The sequence below is a fragment of the Macaca thibetana genome, chromosome 12, assembly GCF_024542745.1.
Source record: "Macaca thibetana thibetana isolate TM-01 chromosome 12, ASM2454274v1, whole genome shotgun sequence".
NCBI lineage: Eukaryota > Metazoa > Chordata > Mammalia > Primates > Cercopithecidae > Macaca > Macaca thibetana.
In genome coordinates, this window is record NC_065589.1 from 119810449 (window position 1) to 119830084 (window position 19636).

The 19636-nt window shown below is 38.0% G+C and overlaps 1 long non-coding RNA gene across 2 annotated transcripts; it reads right to left on the reverse strand.

Annotated features, from left to right (window-relative positions):
- Positions 1-359: 359 nt before the first annotated feature.
- On the reverse strand, positions 360-18974 carry LOC126932471 (uncharacterized). Of its 2 annotated transcripts, none has more exons than XR_007718202.1 (3): positions 18889-18974; positions 3274-3367; positions 360-1350 (listed from the first exon to the last, which is right to left on the reverse strand). It is a non-coding gene; the product is annotated as an uncharacterized LOC126932471 (long non-coding RNA). The 2 variants fall into 2 exon arrangements; XR_007718201.1 differs by lacking the exon at positions 3274-3367 and adding an exon at positions 3409-3532 and having other exon boundaries at positions 18889-18963.
- Between the last annotated feature and the right edge of the window lie 662 nt (positions 18975-19636).

Consider the following 19636-nt stretch of genomic DNA (forward strand, 5'->3'; position numbering starts at 1 on the left):
GCTCTAAATCCAATGACTACTGTCTTTATAAGAAAAATTCAGAAACAGAGACATGCAGACACACAGAAAGTAGAGTATTATATGAAGATGGAAGCCGAAATTGGAGTGATGCTACCTTGAGCCAAGGAATGCCAAGGATTCCTGGCAACCACCCACAAGAAGGTAGAAGAGGTAAGGAAGGCATCTCACTAGAGGCTTGGCAGGTAGCAGGCTCTGCTGACAGCTTGATTTTGGACTTAGCTTCTCAAACTGTGAAGGAATACATTTTTGTTTTAAGCTATGCATTTGTGATAATTTCCATGGCAGCCCTAGCAAACTAATCTGTCTGCCTCTGCACATCCTACTCATTCTTCAAGTCAAATTAAATTTCTGTCTCTTTTGGGAAGCTGTCTTCCTCCACACATTTAGATATCCCTTTTCTCTAAACCCTGAGAGGGCTTATTGTCTCGAGAATTCCTACTCTTCCTTCAAGATTAGTGCAGGCTTTTCCTTTCCTGAATATTATCAATACCTTAAGAAGCATGGAGCTTTTGCATTATGCTCCTGCGGCTCCCAGATTTTTACTTTTATGATTGTACTCCTCAGGTTATTTTCATTGTTTATTTACCTGTGAGTCATTTGAATATAGAGATTATGTCTTTCATTTGTGTCTAATGTCACAGATCCTCAAGTGTGTGCTTATTGAATGATAAGCATGACGAAGCCTGGGAGACAAGGAACTTCGCTCAATTGCATTAGGCAACGGTCTAGTGATTCTTATCTTAAATTCCTTTAGACCTTGCCTTTATCTTCTTAGAGCTGGTGGGCTTACAAGAAGTGTATACTTAATGTAATAAATGATTATAATCCTGGGTCTTTTAATACCTGAAGCATCTTCAGAGAAGTTGAAAATGTGTTAGAGATGCTTACAACATCCCTGTGAGTTTCTGGCATATTAACACCTATCATTTTCATCTGCTTCCTTTAACATCTTTCCCTTAGAGTTTAGTTCTCTCATGACTTGTAAAGTCATTACTAAAATTGCATTAAATAATGTTTTAGAGAGAACATTCATTGTTCCTTATTCCACTATACCTAAACCTCATGATTTTACTTTTATAATTTTTGGTTGCTCTTTTCATATCCATGCTTAATCTTCATAACTTTAATCACAGTGAGTGTAACTATAGTCTTGTTTTGTGTTTACAGTGCATGTCTGTTGCTGCCTCCTGCCCCTTTTCTGGCAGAAAATCCAATCTTCAATCTGTTTTGTCAGTCCACTCCTCTTTCGCTCTCAGTCCCTGTGGCTCCTCTGGGATGACTCCAGTGCTTGCTGTTGGCGTGGGCATACAACCCACACTTTCTGGATTTCTGAGCAAAGAAACAGACAATATGGTTGGAATATGTTTGTCCTGATATTGGCTCTCAAGTAAACAATCCATTCATTACTACAACCTAGATTTATTAATCCGTGTTTACCACAAATACCTACTGAGCACCTACTATGTAGGTTTGGCTTTGGAAATGCAAGTTGAACAAATGGAAAATCTATACTCTCATGAAGCTTACAATAATTAGGGTGTGGAGAGGAAAGAGACAAAACAAAACAAAACAAAAAAACCAGTAAGTGGACATGCTATTTCAGATAGTGATGAACTGCCATGAACACAATAAAAATGTGATGTGCTGTGAAGAAAATAGAACATGGAGCTGTGGAAGTTAGTATCTGGTGTGTGAATGGGAGAAGCTAATTTAGACTAGGTGGTCAGGAAAGACATTTCCTGGGGGACAATATTAAAGCGGAGACTATTATGAAACAATAATGATGAAAAGAGCCAAACAAGCAAAGATAGGGGAACAGCAAGAGTGAAGGACCTAAAATGAGAAGAAAATGAGCGTATCTGAGGAAAAGAAGAAGGTGAGTAGTGGTAGGAGACCAACTCAGAGAAGAATATGAGGTTTAACTCATGAGAAGACCTGTCAGCTTTGTGAACAGGTTAGATTTTATTCCAAGTGCAAAGCAATAGGGAGCAGCTGGAAAATTATAAGCGAGGGAACAATGTGATTTGACTTATGATCAAAATAATTTTTATGTGACTATGGGATTGGGAGAGGGCAAGTGTAGGAGCAGTGAGAGCAGGTAGGAGGTTATTGCAGTAGTGGAGATGGTAGATGACGTTGGCTTAGAGGGAGTGGTGGCAGTAGAGGTGGTGAGGAGTAGATTCAGGGTATGGTTTTGAATTAAAATTTATAGATGAATTGGCTATGGTGGCAGAGGAAGAGAGGGATCAATACAATTAAAGCTTGAGAATACCCTTGGGTGATGGTGACGTTTTCTGAAATGGGAAAGAACAGAGGGAGGAACAAGTTGGGTGGTGAGTGAGTCATAAGTTCAGTTTTGAGCCTGTTATATATGAGATATCTATGAGACAGAGGCTTAATATATGACTCTGAATTATTTGGGGAGATTGGGACTGGGGATATAAATTTCAGAGTCATTAGTATATAGATGTTGTTTAAAGTCATGAAACTGAATATGTTTACCTAAAGACAGCATGTAGATAAAATAAGAAATTTAAGAAAATAGGTTGAGAACCCTCTAGCATTTCCAGTGAATTGAGATGGAGAAATCAGGGTTAAGGCATCAAGAACATATAATAATTATTAACATATAGGCATGTAAGAGAAGAGTTCCAAAATGTGTGAAGCAAAAACTTACAGAATTAAAAGGAAAAACAGACATTTCAGCAATAATAGGTATTTCAATATTATACTTTCAGTAATGGATAGAACATTTAGAGAGAAGATAAACAGAGAAATGGAAGATTTGAAAAATGCTATAAAGCAACTAGACATAACAGGTATCTACAGAGCACTCCACCCAACAACAGCTGAATAAATTCTTCTTAAGTGAGCATTGGAAATTCTACAAGATAGACCATATGTTAGGACATAAAATAAATCTCATAAACTTACAAGGACTGACTTCATACAAAAATATATTGTTCAGACACTCTAGAATAGTATTATAAATCAATAACGCAAGGAAATTTTGGAAGTTTATATATGTGTGAAAATTAAAAAAAAACACTCCTAAATAACAAATAGAACAAAGGGGGGGAAAAAGCACATAAAAATTAGTTATTTGAAGAAGACCAAAAATTTGACAAACTTTTAGCTAGATTGGCCAAAAAATTTCAAATTACTAACGTAAAACTTAAAAAGTGGATATAACTATAGACTTTATAGAAACAAAAAAGAATTACAAAGGAATAATATGAAAAGTTATCATACCAGTAATCCCAATACTTTGGGAAGCTGAGGCAGGAGGATTTCTTAAAGTTGGGAGTTCAAAAACCAGCCTGGTCAACATAGCGAGACCCTGTCTCTACAAAAAATTAAAAATTAGCTGGGCATGGTGACACATACCTGTAGTCCTAGCTACTTGAGAGGCTGCAGTGGGAGGATTGCTTGAACCCAGGGATTTGAGTTGAGGCAACAGTGATTACACCACTGCACTCCAGACTGGGTGACGGAGTGACAGAATGAAACCCTGTCTCACACACACACACACACACACACAAAAAAAAAAAAAAAAAAAAAAAAAAAAAAAAAAAAAAAAGAAAGAAAAGAGAAGAAAGAAAGAAAAGAAAAAAAGGAAAAATTTATGTCAACAGATTAGACAAGTTAGATAAAATAGATAATTCCTAGAAATACACAAACTATCAAAACAGACTCAAAAAAATATAGGAAATGTGAATAGACATGTAACAAATAGTTGAATTAGTAATCACAGCACATTTCACAAAGAAAATTCCAGGACCAGATATCTTCCCTGGTGAATTCTACAAAACACTTGAAGAATGCAATGAATGAAATGCTATCCCTCACAAACTCTTCCAGAAAATAGAAGCAGAAAGAAGACTTTTCAACCCATTCTATAAAGTGATTATTATGATGTTACTAAAAAAGACAAAAAATTTCCAGGAGAAGAATAGCACAGACCAGTATCCTTTATGTATATAGATGCAAAAATCCTCAACAAAATAATTGCACACTATATAAAGTAAAAGAGTTATATACTTTGCCTGGCTAAATTTTCCCTGGAGTTCATGTTTGGTTTAAAATGCAAAAATCAATCAGCGTACTACACTATGTTAAGAGAATAAAGGACAAGAGCCAATTAATTAAAATTAATTAAATGAGTTAAATTAATGAAAAGGACAATCTCAATTAATGGAGAAAAAGCATTTGACAAAATCCAGTACCATTTTATGATATAACATTAAACAGACTAGAAACAGAATGAAACTTCATCATCATAATAAATAACATCTATGAAGAAAACATAGTTTCATGCTCAATATTATGAGGCTAAAGGCTTTTCTTACAAGAATGGAAACCCAATGAGGATGTCCACTTTTGCTACTTCAATATTGAAGTAGATTCTAGCTCAGGTATTTAGGAAAGAAGAAGAAATAAAATGTATCCAGATAGAAAAAAAGAAGCAAAACTATCTCTATTTGCAAATGATATGATCTTGCACGTAGAAAATTCTAAGGAAACAATGCTAATCAAGAAAATCCCATTAGATATAATAAATGAGTTCAGCAAGATTGCAGGATGCTAAACAAATATGCAAAAATTAATTGTATCTCTATATACTAGGAATGAATAATATAAAAATAAAATAATGTCACTGAAAGAATCATTAAAAACAAATACATAGAGAAAAACATCATAAGAAGTAAATGGCTTATACACTGATTAAAGAAATTATTGACAGAAATTAAGAAGTTTCTAAAGAAATGAAAAAACATTCCATGTTCATGGATTGAAATATTTAGTTAAGATGGAATACTTTCCAAATTCTTCTATAGATCCAATGCAATACCATTCAAGATTCCAGCTGGCTTTTTTTTTCTTTAGAAATTGACACCCGGATCCTCAAATTTATGTGGCAACACAAGGAATACAGAATATCAAATATTTTGTCAAAGAACAAGTTAGAGGATCATATTTCTGATTTCAAAACTTGCTGTAGAGCTACAGTAATCACTACTGTGATGTACTGGCATAAATATAGTCATGGGGATCAATGAAATCACATGAGAGTCCAAAAATAAACTCTCTTATTTATAGTCAGTTGATTTTTGTCAAGACTGCACAAATAATTTGATGGGAAAAAAATAGTCTTTCCTAGAAATGATGCTGAGATATTAAAGTATCATTGGGCTTCTGCCTCTCACCATATAAAACATTAACTCAAAATGAATATAAAAACCTAAATGTAGGAGCCAGTACTATAAAACTCATAATTATGACCCCAAAAACAAAGTCAACAAAAGAAAAATGAAAACTTGGGCTTCATCACCAAAATTAAACTTTTGGTGCATTGAAGAATACTATCATAAGTGAAAAGACAACCCACTGAATGGGAGAAAACATTTGTCAGTCATACACCTGATCAGACTCTAGAATCTAGAATTTGTGTAGAACCCTTACAACTTGTGGTAGACAGAATAATGGTCCCTAAAGATTTCCAAGTCCTTATCCCTGCAGCCTGTGAATATGTTGCATCAGATGGCAGATGGTACTTTGGATGTGATTAAGATAAGGGCCTTGAGATGGGGAGATTATCTTGAATTATCTGGGTGGACCCAGTGTAATCACTAAGGTTATTATAAGAGACAGGCAGGAAGATCAGAGCTGGAGAAGAAGATGTGACAATGGAAGCAGAGGTTAGAGTCATGCAATCATGGACCAGAACATGTGGGCAGCTTCAAGAAGCAGAAAATGGCTTGGAATGGATTCTTCCTTTGAGTATCCAAAACCTCTTCAAGTGTCCAAAACTCCAAAAGGAATGCTGCTCTGTTGGCACTTTGAATTGAGCCTAGTAAGACTCACGTTCAATGTTTGATCTTTAGAAGTATAAGACAATAAATTGATGTTAGTTTAATCCACTGTTTAATCTGTCATAGCAACAATAGAAAACTCATATAGATTTTGGTGCCTGCAAATGTGGTGCTCCTGTAAGAAATCTAGAATTGGTTTTTGGAATTGGACAATCGGTAGAGGCTAGAAACATTTGAGGATCATGATAGAAAAAGCCTAGATTTTCCTGAATAGATTGTTAGTAGAAATATAGATGCTAAAGGCTTTGCTGGTGGAGGGCTCAGAAGGAAGTGAGGAGCAAGGTAGAGTAAGTCTGTATAGTCTTACAGAATACCTGAATCACCACAGGCAAAGTGTTGGTAGAAGTATGAATGCTGAAAGTGTTGTTGGTGAGATCTCCAAAGGAAATGAGAAACATGTTATTGGGAACCAGAAGAAAGGGAATCGTTGTTGTATAGTGACAGAAAACTTACTAAAATTTTATCTTGCAGTTATGTAAGAAGCAGAGCTGGTAAGTGATAAAGCTCCTTTGTATTTAGCTGGGGAGACTTTTTTTAGCAAAGTGTTGATGAGGTCACCTTGTTTCTTCTTCCGTTTGTGTGAAAAAACAGATTGCAAGACACTAAAATTAGGTGATTCCATGTCAGGACCGAGTGTCTTGGAGAGAAAGCCAAGAACACAAGTGGTTATTTTGCTAGCACCTAGGAAGGATTAAGAGATCAGAGTGTTTGGCTGGGCATGGTGGCTCACGCCTATAATCCCAGCACTTTGGGAGGACAGGAGATCAAGACTATCCTGACTAACATGGGAAACCCCATCTCTACTAAAAAAATAGAAGAAAAATTAGCTGGGCATGGTGGTGGACACCTGTAGTCCCAGCTACTTGGGAGGCTGAGGCAGGAGAATGGCGGGAACCCGAGATGGCGCCACTGCACTCTAGCCTGGGCGACAGAGCGAGACGTTGTCTAAAAAAAAAAAAAAAATGAGATCAGAGTATTCAAATAACATGGAGAGCTGACTGAAGAGGCTGAGTGTGTGACTCAGCTATCTAACCAGAATTCAGGGATAGAGATGGAATTACCCAGGAAAGATCTCTGGAAGATCCTAAGGTCTAAGGGAGTGAATCTCTAGACATACACAGGAGACCCACAGGGTTCTTGAGAATGTTTTATCGGCAGAAACACTGACAGCTTGAACAACAAAAAAAAAAAACACAGAAAAGATGAAATAAAAGACTTCAGAAATTCTCTAGGCAGTCAACAGGCTGATACACAACCTACCTGGAAACCTGTGCTATTCCTCCCTGAGAAGACAAGGCAGCCTCAGAGAGGGAAGTAACCAGTCCAAAGGGACAACAGTGGCATGTTCTCAAGCATTGGAAATAGAGGGTGTAGGATTTTCTTCTGAGAGTTACAATGTAACATGAGAATAAATAACAATAGGAACAGCAGTGGCAGCAAGAGGTGTCATTTACTGAGTGCACTCTGGACACCATTCTATGTGTGTTTTACATATTAAAAGTAATGGCAAGGACCATAATTATTTTTGCACCAACCTAATATTATCTCATTTGATCATTTTACCAATCCTGTGAAGTAGGTAGTCCCATGACCATTTCCAAACATGTGCAAATTATGGTTTGGAGAGACCAAGAAACTTGACCATGGCCACAGGGCAGGGGTAAAGCAGACTACTTTCAAAGCCTGGACTGGGTGTCACTATGCTGTGTTCCCTCCTCATTCTATAATGGATTAGAGCGACATATTAAAAGTCACCACAAAGGTACTAACTCTCGAACCAAAGAGGGATTTGTCAGAAACAGATTCATGGCATTAGCATATGAGAAGAAAAGCAAAAAACTAACGAAAATGGATGTCAGTAATTCCTCATAGAAGCACCCAAGTACAGAAGACGTCTTAACAAAGAATTTTGAATATTTAGATCTCTGCTCTTGTTAACCTTATGCTGAGATACGAATACTTCGAGTTGTGTCAGCTCTCGGATAATTCGCAACCCAATGTATCCAAATATTATATGCAAAATATCGAAGTCATTGCTCACCAAAAAGCCTACAATTTTAACATCCTCCTTGTAGGTTATCTCCAAGTAGAAAATGTGGAGAAAACATATACCTAAGAAATGTGGTCTACAGGAAAGTTCTATTTCTCACTCAAGTGACTAAAAAGGACATTCCTGGGGTTCCATAATTAGGTGATGTAATGTGGTGGTTAAAGCGTAGGTTTCAGTGGACGGACTTAACATTGAATTATGGCTCCATTACTAATTAGCTGTGTAACTATGGGCAACCTGTCTTGTAGGATAATAGTGAGGACAAAATGTGATGTACCTAGTGTAGTATCTTATGCAGACTAACCACTCAATATAGTTTAATTATCATTATTATGATTATGTCATCTCTCAGAAATAACAAATCAGATTCCTGAGCCTGTAAGATGGGAGAGAAGACCTGGAATTCTGGAAACATTCTTCCAGGAGTGTCCTACTCTGCCCGAATCCCATGGGATTTCATAAAACAGAATAATTTCAGAAAATAAAAGGGAGGAGGTGGAGACCAAAAAAAAGATTGCTAATGTTTTATGTTATCAGGTAAGTGTTAAAATTCAATCAAACAAAACAAAGCAAGCCACAAATGAAACAAATAAGCCTGCTATCACCTAACCTCACCATTGTTTCTAAGAGAAAGGGCATTTCAACATCAAAATGTCACAAAGAAATAATCTTAGAATGAGGAATGGTTCTCTGAATAAATTCAGCTTTCTGAAAACATCACTTAATTTATTCCATTTCCTGTTTAATAGAGGTCAGTGAAAACATTATCTCTTTTGGTGCCAGTATGTGGACAAACATTTAGAAAAGATTGGTGGAGTCCACTTTGCCAAGTCTGTTTTCATCCAACTAGTTGATGTTGCTGGTAGACACTGTAAACTGCTTCTCTATTTCTAAGCAAGGTCACACTACAATTTATTGAGTGCTCTGTTTTTCTATAATCAGTTTTGTGGACAAATATCATGCATATGATCTGACCATGTCAGACTGCAGAGAGTTACTGCTGATACTGAGATAGAATAGAAGATCACATGAAAATTTTAATTTTCTCCTTGTAAATTTCTAACACTTGTCAAGCATATATTATTATGTTCCAGATGCTATTCCAAGGTTTTATGTAAATATATTATTTTACCAAAGCTCCACAGCATTCTATTTAGTGGGTGAAATTATTATTCTCATTTACAGATAAGGTGTATAAGGCATACAGAGGTTCAGTGTCACAATCTAGTAAATAGTGAGCTCTTACTCCATCATCCAGCTCAACTCATCATCTCTTTGCCTGCAGAGCTTGTCGTCTTGTGAGGGAGTTGGTCACATAACCAGATTTTTAACAAAGTAACATGAAGACCGAGGCAAGCATAAATCACTTAGGAATATACAGAATTAATCATTGGACCATCCTGAGGTTCAGGCTGCTTCTACCTCCTTCTTCCTCCTCCTCTTCCTCCTTCTTCTCCCCCTGCTCCCCTCCTTCTCCTCCCCTCCTCCCCTCCTCCTCCTCCCCTCCTCCTCCCCTTTTCCTCCTCCCCTCCTCCTCCTCCTCCTCTCCTCCTCCTCCTCCTTCTTCTTCTTTTTCTTCTTCTTCTTCCTCTTCTTTCTCCTTTCTCCTTTCTTCTTCTTCCTCTTGAAGGAGGTTTTCTTTCGTATAACACTAATATTTGGCTGGGCAGAGTGGCTCACGCCTATAATTCCAGCACTTTGGGAGGCCGAGGCAGGCGATTCAGGGTCAAGAGATCAAGAGCATCCTGACCAACATGGTGAAACCCCATCTCTACTAAAAATAAAAAAATTAGCTGGGTGTGGTGGCGCACACCTGTAGCCCCAGCTACTCGGGAGGCTAAGGCAGGAGAATCACTTGAACCTGGGAGGTGGGGGTTGCAGTGAGCCGAGATCGCGCCACTGCACTCCAACCTGGCAACAGAGTGAGACTCCATCTCAAAAACAAAACAAAACCAAACAAAAACAAAAAAAATTAATATTTATAGGTTAGTCTACTATGATAATGGAATTTGAAGGGCAGAAAACTTTCTTGCTATGCTCCCTTCACTATTTATTGCAGAGGAATATCTGTAAGCCAGAGGATGGCTTTAAATGGCCGTTGACATCATAGCTTTTCTTTGCTTCTTTTCTGTTTGGTTAATTAAGTCAAGCTTTTAACAAATCCAAACCCTGGATCTAAACATGGCTATACATAGAAAAGATAAATAATACATGCTTCATTGTATCTGAAGTATTTATATCTACAATTTTTAAGGTTGGGCATGGAACTTTATGGAACTTCTTGGAGTACATTTGTTTCCTACTTGGAATATTAAAAAATGAGACAATATCACCAGGAAAGAACACAAAGGGCCAGCACAAAGGGCTGGAGTTTCTCCCGATACTGAACTCCACTTCCTCCCATAGCATGCTGATGGAGGGATTCCCACTGTTGGAGTGGGAAGCATTTTAGTAAGATGGTTCTTGTGAAGGTATGTTAATATTGAAACATATATTAAGCCTACTCTCTGCGAAATCAGGGTTGGTTGGGACTATTACTCTACTCCTATGGTGTATGGAGGCCATGCGATCAATAGTACTTCTTAAAATCCTGCTGTTTTAATTCAATGAGTTTAGTGCTTAGAGATCGCAACTATAAGAGAGCAAGGGAAATGATGCAAGAGAGCAAAAGAGAGCTGATTCATGGATTCATGCGTGGCCTTGCAGGCTTTGTTAAGAAGCACACAAATGATTGGAAATTATTGGTGAATTTTAAGCAATGAAGTCTCAAATGGTCAGATAGAAATGTGGAATATTCACATGGCAGTGTGGAAGATGAATTAAGAGGTCAAAGATTGGAGGAGAAGCTATTGTAATATTAGATGGTAGGAATTTGGGCTATAAAGTCAGATAGGCCAATATTCAAACCCCACATCTACTACCTAGTAGCTGCTTTGAAACCTGAAAATCAGCTTCAATCTTTCTAAGCCTCCACTTCTTACCTATATGGAGGAAGACAGGGTAAATGGGCAGGGTTATTGTGAGATGTAAGAGATTATTTGAATAGAGTGTTCCACATAGCACCTCTCATATTAAATAAGTAGCATTATTATGTCATGCAATTTTTAGGTGTCCATCACATTTTTCCATTCATACGCAATGCTAATATCAGAATTTCTTGGAAAGCTAATGGCATTTTTTTTCTTTGTGCAACTCAGTATAAAACCTAGAATGAAAACTTCACCATGAAGATCACTTACTGATTAAAATTAACCCTGATGAACATACACATGATTGACAGAACGTCTTAACATGAAACTGGGATGTGTAAGTCTCCGATGGGAAAGAAAGAAGGGATGAACAAATTGCGAAACAAGAGGCTGGTTGGTGGTGAGCATGTTGAGAGCAGAGGCAAATACTGCATAAGAGCCTGGACTTACTAGTTAGATTCATCTGTAGTTTGGCTCAAGTTAAAAATCCTAGTTCTTTCTCCTCATAAGTTTTTCTGAGTTTTCGATTTTATTTCCCCATAAAATAGCACTTTGTATCAAAATGGAGTTCCTTGAATGCAATTTAAAATTGGGTCTGTGTTACTACTAAGTGATCCTCTGGCTCTGTTTTTTTCCCCTACAAGTAGTTTCTAAAGTAGAATCTGTAGTCTTGCAGGTGGCTTGAAGTGGCTTTTTGGAACCAGCAATACTCTTGTGGTAGATTGTATTTATTCAGTGGTGAATCTATGAGGTCATTGTCATCCTCTAGAATAATGGGTTTATTTGACAGCCTCAGATGTTTATACTTGAACAGAAACACTGTTCCTCCAATCAACAGTGAATTTAATTGGATACCTTTTGGTTAAAACTCTGGAAGAACAGCTTTTGGAGACAGAAAGAAGCAAGGCAGAAAGTTGGCCTGAACTGATGAGGTGTAGAGTTCTTTGAACTCTTTTGTGATCAAAACTAAAATTGATTTTTCACCGTAGTTTTAGGATGGGAAGCTCTGTTTTCTAAACCATCAATTTCTTTTTACATTTTTCCAATGTAAGTTGGCTAAGGAAAGGTTTCCATGGCAGCCACTTACTGATAGTAGATACAATCGAGATAAAGATATATGTATACATTTACAGATTAACACTGGTTTCTCCTCACATTAAGGTTTTAATGAAATGTTTCTTCTATAATTTATAATTATTTGAAAACAAAAGAAGATTATTTGAACAAAGAGCCAAGTGAAAATGATCCAGTAATTCAAATACAATCTATTTCTCCACGCCAGCACAGTCGTTCTAACACATGACAGGATGAATTAAGGAACAGTTTATTACCAAAAGGATAAATAAATGGGCATGGATAGAATAAGCTTAATTATTCCTCTTAAAGCATATGCCTTATGCATGGATAACATTGGCAGCAGCCTCATTCACAGTGAGATGTAAAAGGTTCTGAAAGATCCTTCTGGCTTCAGGTTCTGCACCTTATGTTCCATAATGCCACAGCTTCTCTAACTGATCCCTCTTTTGGGAGGGGCTTTCTGATGTGGATCATCCTTTCTTCTAATGTCTAGGTAGAGATTAGCACTTTGTTGATAGAGACCAGATGTGCAGTGTGTTTCTCCGTGTCTCACCGCGACGGCTCACGGTTGGCCCAGAGGTGTGCAGAAGCAGCCTACCAGAGATACACGATTTGCGAGACCCAGCTTGTGTAGCTAAGCTGGGTCAGTCAGATTTTCCTGGTGCTCTGAGTTGAGAAATACGGAGACACCACGGCCATGTGCAGGAAGTCAGAAAGTTCCTTTCGGGCCCTGGCCAGCAAATTCTGACATGTACACTGAAGAAGGAGACAAGATATTGACTACAGGGTGAGGAAATAGAGAAAGATGGAGGAAAAGGAGCAGCTATGCAGAGAGAAACTGAGGCTTGGAAAGAGGAGAGAGAGACCCAGAGGAGATGAGCAGCTCAACACTCCAGTTCTTTCCCGTCTCTTGTCCAGCAGCCTGCCCTTACATCCTTAGAATAGTAGCACTTTCTCTCCAGTAGCTTAATATAGTATAGGTCTTGGATTTTCACAACCTAAAAACTAACCAAAAACAAATATAAAAATGTTTCCGGTTGGAACTGTGTTTAAGAAACATTGACAAGATATTTTGTAAGTGCCTGTTGGTTAGAACCAAGTTAATGAAACTGACAAACTGGCCACTCAATGGGCTTAAGAAAACATGGCAGGAATTGAAAAGGTCTGGTGGGAAGGGGAGGGTTGGGAAACTCTAATATCCTCCACTTGTTATTCCTGAGTGAACTGTGGGCTGGGAGTCTAAGGAGATGATAAAGAAACAGTGCAAGCAACACATTTTTTTTCTCCCTCAGTTAGATGACTTTCACTCAGTTGTGGTTCAGTATTATGCCCTAAACTTCCATTGCGGCATCAGAAAAAACTGCTTTTTGAGGCTCACACTTGCTTTTCATACTGAGCTGTGGTTAGCATTGCCATCTACGACACTGCTTGTGTTCCTTTTAAGTTTTATGTAGGACATGTCTTCCAAAGCTGAGTGCTAGGTAAAATGTTGCTCCTCTTCTTAAGAACTGTCAGGATTTATCTTCATGAGCATTGAAAAACCTACCGAAAAAATTATGTTACCATTTTTATTTTATTTTCTTATTGTATTTTTTACATTGTTATTAACTATAGTCACCATGTTGTACAATACCATTTTTATTTTGGTTGTCAGGAAGCTCAGAGGTAAAGTCCTGGAGGACCTTCTGGCCCGTATATCTTTATTCTCTTTCTTTTCTTCCAGGCATAGGCTCTTGGGTTTAATTCTGTGTTCACTAGATTTGACATTGACACATTAATGTTGTAATTCATATTTTAATATTTTATTACATTCATTTCTTTAAGCCATATGAGACTGAAACTCAGGCTGTTCCCCTAGTGTCTTTATTGACTCTGCTCCTGTTCCTTCTGCCTGGAAATTCTTTACCAACCCTCACTTCCACCCACCAGAAGAATCCTCACATTTCCTCCACAGACACCACCTCCTGGAAGCCCTGCTGTTGACCTCGGACCGTGGGCCCTGCCCTTTGTTTGGCCTGTGCTCACCAGACAAAGCTGCCTTGCATTTGCTGTTACCTCCCGGTCCCTCTCCCTACACTGCCAGCCCCTGAGGGCAGAAACCACTCTTCATGGTGAAGCTAGTGCCCCACATGGGTTCAGTGAATCAATGGATGAAGCACTTGCTGCTTATAAAGAATGATAATTGATCATGATGCAGTACTCACTAGATGTCAAGGACGTATTTACATTTTTTTTTTTTCATATTAACTTATTTAATTGCACCTCTTCCCCTTAAACAGGTAGTGAGGACTATTGTTTCCCGCTTTGACAAATGAGAAGACAGGGGCCAGAGAGGTTAAGAGACTTGCTCCAGCTCACATACCTAGTGGCAGAGGAAGTATTGGAATGTGGTGGTCTACACCTGAACCTCACACTGATATACTTTGCTGTGCTGCCCCTCTATGTCTTCAAGTACAAAGCCTAAATTCATCTTTTGGTGTGAATGTTTTAGTCAATATACCCTTTTATTTTTTTCACACCATGCTATACATATGTAGGCATTCATATGGCCCAGATCTGAAGCCTTCCTTCCCTCCTTTGACTCTCCTTTGATCCTGCAGCTGAGTTGCTAGATGCAAAGGAATTACAACCTCGTTCGGTTCCTAGCATATATTAGACAACTGATAAATGAAAACTGTTATCTTTGTTATTATTATTGTTATTACTACCAGTTATCTTCTTGCTAAACTGCCATTTTCTTTAGGGCAAGGATTTTTGTCTTATTCATCTCAGATATAATTGGTGCTTATAAATGTTAATTTGGATTCAGTTGCTCATGGCAGATTAGCAGATGGCAAACTTGTACATCTGAGGCTAAGACAGGGTGGTTCTGTTCTTTCATCCAATCAAGAAACATTTACTGAGCACCTATGTAGCAGGCACTAGTCTAGACCATAAGGGATCCAACCATGAGGACACAGACGATACTCCCTGTTCCATGGAGTTTGTGTTCTGGTAGAAGGAGGCAGAGAATCAAAAGCAAAAAAAAGCTAAAATATATAATATGTGAGATGTGCTGTAGAGAGAACTAAGCAGACCATGAGAAGAGGGAGCACTGGAGGCATTCCGATTTTAGAGGTGGTAATGGAAGAACTCGCTGGGAAGGCGATATTGGAGTAAGATGTAGGGGAGCTGAGAGAAGGAGCAACATGGCGGAATGGAAATTAGCCGGGGAACGCGGTCCAGCAGAGGAAATAGCAAGTGCAAAGACTCTGTCTTAGTCCTCTTGGGCTGTCATAACAAAGCTACCATAGACTGAATCGTTTAAATGACAGAAAATGATTTCTCTTCCAGAGGCTGGGAAGTCCAGAGTCAAGGCACTGGCACATGGAGTGTCTGTTGAGGGCTGCTTTCTGTTTCACAGATGGAGCCTTTATGCTGTGTCTTACATGGTGGAAGTGGCAACACAGCTCTCTGCAGCCTCTTTCATAAGGGTGATTATTCCATTCATGAAGGTGGAGCCCTCAAGACCTAATCACCCCTCAAAGGCTCCACCTTCTGATACTGTCACAATGGTGATTAGATTTCAATATGTAAATTTTGTGGGGGGGCGGGCACAAACATTCAGATTGTAGCAGGCTCTGAGGTAGAAGTAGGATGCATAGGCTTTGGGAGCAGCAAGCCAGCCAGTATAGGCCAGTGGAGGGTTTGTAGTGGGAGTTATACAAGTCAGGGCAGTGGGGAGGTGCAGATTGTGTAGAACCTAGCAGTCCATTGTAATGGTTTTAGTTTTCCCTTGAAATAACACAGGAAGCTACAGAAGGGGTGTAAAAGGGGATGTGAGATGATATAACCTATTTTGATAGCAGGGTTAAGAATAAATGAAAAGTTAGGATGGTAGGCAGAATATAGATCACAAAGGCAGAAGCAGAAAGAAGAAGGTGTTTCCATAATCTGTGACAGTGATGGTGCTGGCTTGTTCCAGGCTGGTAGCCGTGGAAGTCATGAGAAATCTTCCACTGTGCATGTATTTCGACGGCGACATTGGCATGATGGGAGATTTGATGTGGAGTGGGAGAGTAAGAGAAGAATCACAGATGACTGGGTCTGAGTGGTGCAAGTGATGGAGGTGCCAAAACTGAGATGCAGAAGGCTGGAAATAACTCTATTTGGGACATGCTAGATTTAAGATGTTTATTAGATGTCTGTGTGGGGATGTAAAGCAGACAACTGGAAATTCGAGTCCAGGGGAAAGGACTAGAAAAGAGAGTCACCATTTGGGAGACACAAGCCTATAGATAGATTTTAATGCTATGAGACTGATGGCACCATGAAGAAGGTGAGTACATTGAGAAAAGAAAAGATGTCCAAGACTGAGTCAAGGAGATGAGGTAGAACCAGCAAAAAAAGATATAGAAGTAACAGTCAAGGTGGGTAGGGGGAGAATCCAGAGAGGGCGACATCCCAGAAGTCAAATAACTGGAGACTGTCAAAGAGCAGGGAGTGATCAACCATGTCAAAGGTGCGTTGAGGACAAAGAATCTTGACAGTTACATTTATTACAGCAACATGTGACTCGGTGTTGACATTAGAGGGAACACTTTCTTTTTCCAACAATAGAAGGTCACGGGAGTTGGGCAGAGCTGCTGTCTGTAAAGAAAGGGAATGGCTACCAGGAGATAAGGGGTCAACACCAAGTCTAGAAGGGCCACAAGATCAAGCTGGAAGCCACTACTCCCAGATTTTGGAGTAGGTGGAAACAGAATCTTAGTTAAAACAGTTTTACAAACAAGCAAGAATTTCCTGAGAAATTATTTTGAGTGCAATGTGGTGTTTCTAGCTGATCTTTGTAGGAGATGAGGGTGTGGTGTTTGAATGTTTCGGGCTAGCTGATGGTATGGGTAAAGGAATGAACACAGTCTCCATTTGGAATATACAAGGAAATGTAAAATAATAATAAAATATAATTGTAGACATTTGATCCAAATATATGTGGAAAAACATTTTTAAGAAGAAAAAAATGATCAGAATAACTACATTACTGCATTTTTAAAATGTCTTGGGGTTGCTGTCATTTTATCCTTTTTAAAACATCCTTTCAGCGTCTACCAATACCCTGTTTTTACAGAAAGTCGATTTTATTTTTGGACCACACATTAATTTCATTTCCCAGCATAATGACATTCCATTGAACAATTTCACTAGCCCTGAAAAGTGATTTGGTCATTTTGAGTCAGAAAATTAGCATTAGGCGGAAACACAAGATCTCCCATTACTCTGTCTTAAAAAATAAAAAGCTAAAAAGAGTTTTCTGTTTTTACCGCATCTAGTGATCATTCGGGTGAAAAAAAAGTGTCTGTTCCATCCCTTGCAGTGCCAAATTTCATCGCCTTTCCTTCATTGCACAGCTTGTTAAACGTGAACAAGTGCTTTGGATTTCATGGCAGCGTTAAAATTCTTTCTTAAATTGCCTTGGAACTTGGTGGCCCCTTAATTAATCCAGTCACTGCTAGACACTTTGTGTAATATTGTTTATAGAACTGATAGAAAAAACATATCTGTGCTGCAAGGACTGCAAATATAGTGAAACAGCAAACATAGACAAACGTTTGAATGTGGCCATGTGAAATGTCTCAACAATGTGCACAGAATATAGTTGCTGTTATTATTATTATTAATGTTGCTATTTTTAAAGATCTTGCAAAGAGGGAATGTATAAAAAGATTTAAATACCAGGCTATCTTTGGGCTTTGTTCTCTGATGGAGTTGCTGAAGGAACTTGAGCATGAAAACGATATGTTCCTTCCACTCTGGTGGGTCTCTGGAGTACATACAAGAGGAAGCTGAGACTGCAGACACAGAACTGAGCTAACACGTTACTAAAATTGTCCAGATTAAAACAATGGAGCTAGACCTACACTAGAAGAGACAAGGGCAATGGCTATGAGGTGGTAGATGTTAGTGGAATATTTCACATTTTGCTGTGTCTTTAGTTCTAGAAAATATAAGAATGACCCAATTCTCTCTTCTCCAGAATTTTAAATTCTAACATTTGTTTCCTAACTTCACTTTGGTGAGGTGCTCCAATGCGTTCTGTTTCCTTGAGTTTACTAAACTGGTGCTACTTCTTTCTAAAGAGCAGAGCTGATCAGCTAAAGCAACTAGTCATTTCTTTATGCAATTCAGTAATCTAAAAGTTGTCTTTGGGCAATCTTGACTCATTATATAAATCCATTATTCTTTTACCAAATCCTAGAAATGAGAAGAGACATCAATTTTTTTCCAATGTGCCAACCATGTGTGCCTTACTTACTTCATCTGGTTTATCTTACGGTAAAATTGAGATGTTACAATTTATATTTTGGAAATAAATCTATCATAATTGAATATCGCAGAATGTGGTGTACAATAATTCCTGGTATTCTTTTGGCTTGTGAATTAAAGGTAGATATCGAAAATAACCCTTGGAAAGTCTTAGCCTAAGAGCATTGCCTGCTGATATATCTTAGCCATAAATCTTTAAGTAGAAATTACATTTAAAACAATCAAATATTTAAAAAGACTATTATGACTATTCATGACTATTATATTGATCTTAAGAATTCCAAAGGAGATTCCAGTCATAGTAGCCTTACTTCCTGTGACAATTTTTGCTTAACATGAAAATAGGCAACAGAAGCCATTGTTCCTCTGTAAGTGCTATTAGCACATGGACATATGTCCTCATTTTTACATCTTCTGCACCCTTTTAGCCCCTGGCCCTTAAGAGGCAGCCAATAAATTAGTGCTGAAACTGTACATTCTCAATAGCAGTCTAATTTTGCATATTAATATGATATAGAAAAAACCCTTGATGATAATTTACATACAAAGTAAACCATTCATTTACGTACAAAAAGTCCCACATGTACCCATTTACCATTTTCTGAGTTTCTACTGTGTATAGCAGGCAGCAATTATGGCTGAGATCTTCTAAAATGATTATAGCACTGCTCTCATCCTTCAGTTCACTGTCTGATGGAGGTGACAACTCTGTAAATTATTACAAAACAGTGTGAAGTGTTGTCATAGAGATGGGCAAAGACTTATCATGGTATGCCTGGAGGAGGCCTTGTCAAGCTTGTTTTGATCTAGAAACACACAATCATATATAGATAGATGATATATGCCAGATAGAAGATAGATAGATAGATAGATAGATAGATAGATAGATAGATAGATAGAATAGACAGATAGACATATATATATATTTTAGAGTTGGAGGCAGTCTCAGAGGTTGTGCTACAAACTTTTAGTCTCTCTTCCTAGAAAAGTTAAATAAAACTGGCTTTCAAATGAATCACAGTAGATAGCATGAATAAAGATACTCTATCATTCACTATTTTAAATAAATAATTTTCCTTTAACAAGTAATTATTTGACACCTATTATAAGCCAGATACTTCTGAAGAACTCAAAATATTATTATCTGAATTTAATATATTGAATATCTATTTACATACTCAAGTGTCTTCTGTTCTAACTTCCTGACATTTATAAATTCTAGCTTTCAACTCTTACTTTCCCTCTCCTTCCCAAAATAATATTTTCTGTATTATTGGTTTCAACTTTGTATGTGAATAGAACTGACCAGAATTCAAAAAAGTATGAATTTAGGAACAGGTACA